The sequence below is a fragment of the Lipotes vexillifer genome, unplaced genomic scaffold (assembly GCF_000442215.2).
Source record: "Lipotes vexillifer unplaced genomic scaffold, Lipotes_vexillifer_v1.1 scaffold555, whole genome shotgun sequence".
Lineage (NCBI taxonomy): Eukaryota > Metazoa > Chordata > Mammalia > Artiodactyla > Lipotidae > Lipotes > Lipotes vexillifer.
The window spans coordinates 164,389-166,045 of record NW_006772693.1 but is presented as its reverse complement, the minus strand read 5'-3'; the positions used below and the strand labels follow the sequence as shown (position 1 = coordinate 166,045).

The 1,657-nt window shown below is 35.0% G+C and overlaps 1 protein-coding gene across 1 annotated transcript in view; it reads right to left on the bottom strand.

Moving 5' to 3' along the window:
* HECW2 (HECT, C2 and WW domain containing E3 ubiquitin protein ligase 2) overlaps positions 1-1,657 on the bottom strand; it is a 246,869-nt gene that overhangs the window by 175,796 nt on the left and 69,416 nt on the right. The window lies entirely within an intron of this gene.

Below are 1,657 nucleotides of genomic sequence, written 5' to 3'. Positions count from 1 at the left end.
TTTCCCTACCCTCTACCCCTCCCCGCTTGCTCCACTCCAGCTGCACTGGACCTCTTGGCAATGAAGGGAGTTAAGAGTATGCCAGGCCAAAATATGCCACTTTGAGCTGAAAGCAATCAGCCCTCTGCTCTCCCCCTTTATGTCTAAAAGCAAGACATAAATTTCCATCCGTAAAGGTGTCTCCCTCTCCCATACCAGGAAGAGTAAGATGACTTTTAATCACTACTCATCAATGGAGAAGGAACCAACTTCAGTCTGTGTAACAAACCTTCCTAAATAACCCTTATCTTCCATTAGTTTCCCCCATATATTTACCTTCCCACAATTTACCACCCACAGAAGCCAACCCCCCTTCCTTTGTCTAGTTACTTCTCCACAATTTATTGTCCTTTGGTAAAGTAGCATATAAGCCCCTGAGTTTAACCACTTCTTTGGGTCTTCATTTTATATACAAGAAGGCTTCATGCAAGTAGAAATAAAATTTTTAACATCTATTAAAATTTGTATCCTCTTTTTCCTGTTAATCTGCCTTTTGTCAGTCTGATTTGCAGGGCCAGTAGCCAAGCCTAAGAGAATAAAGTTTTTTTCCTCCTTTACAATATCCTCAAAGTTCTGGTCAGGATTCTGCCTTAGGGTCCATCTATCTGAATCTTTCCCCCAATATATCCTTATGCATCAATCCTCTCCTTAAATTATTTTTCTTTTTTGCTTGCATATCACTGTCTCAATGAAATCTACCCTGACTGCCCGGTTTAAAACTACCCTGACTGTCTCCAGCATTCCTGGACTATCTTACTCCGCTCAATTTCTTTTCTATAACCCTAACACCATCTAACATACTATATAATCTACTTATACTTCTTGTATATTGTCTTTCTCTCTAGAATGTAAACTCCAAGAGGTCAAGGACTTTTGTCTATTCTGTTCACTGATGTATCTCAAGTAACTAGAACAATACCTGGCACATAGTAGGTACTCATATTTGGTTGAACAAAAGATGTTGTCAAGTCTTCTTTTAATTATGATGATATGGCATTAACTGAATACCAGTATTATATTGTTAAAATATACAAAGGAGGAAAATAAAATTCTCACCAAGGAATGCATAAAGCCTTTTTAAAGAGATCTCTGTCCTGTTCAAAATAGAGAAAAACAAGGACAATACTGCAAATTCCACACTAAGCTTTTTATTAGACTAACTTAACAAGATCAATTTATTTAAACTCTCAATCTTTATAACAAGAATTTCTAATTAATTCAATCACATTGCTATGCTGAGTTGACATTCAACTTTGTTTATAGCTTATAGTCCATCACACCAATGCACAAAAAGATGAACTACTTACTTAAGATCACATAACTAGTTTCTGGTAAAGGCCTTTGAAACATCTTAAACAAGTTTTTTCCTGATGAAGACTTTCAGAGCATTTCTAAATTAACATTTACTTTTTCCCCAACTGAATACTGTCCTATATAGAACATAGGAAACTCAAATTCTTTGATAATACCTCAAATGAAAAAATTATTAAAAATTTACTTATATCAAATAATCTATTTAATTTGGCTACTCTAAAAATTTATAATAAATATCACTGTGAAAACAGAATATGCACCTGGTAATAGTTTTAGCCAATTTCATGTTAGAAATATCAGCAGG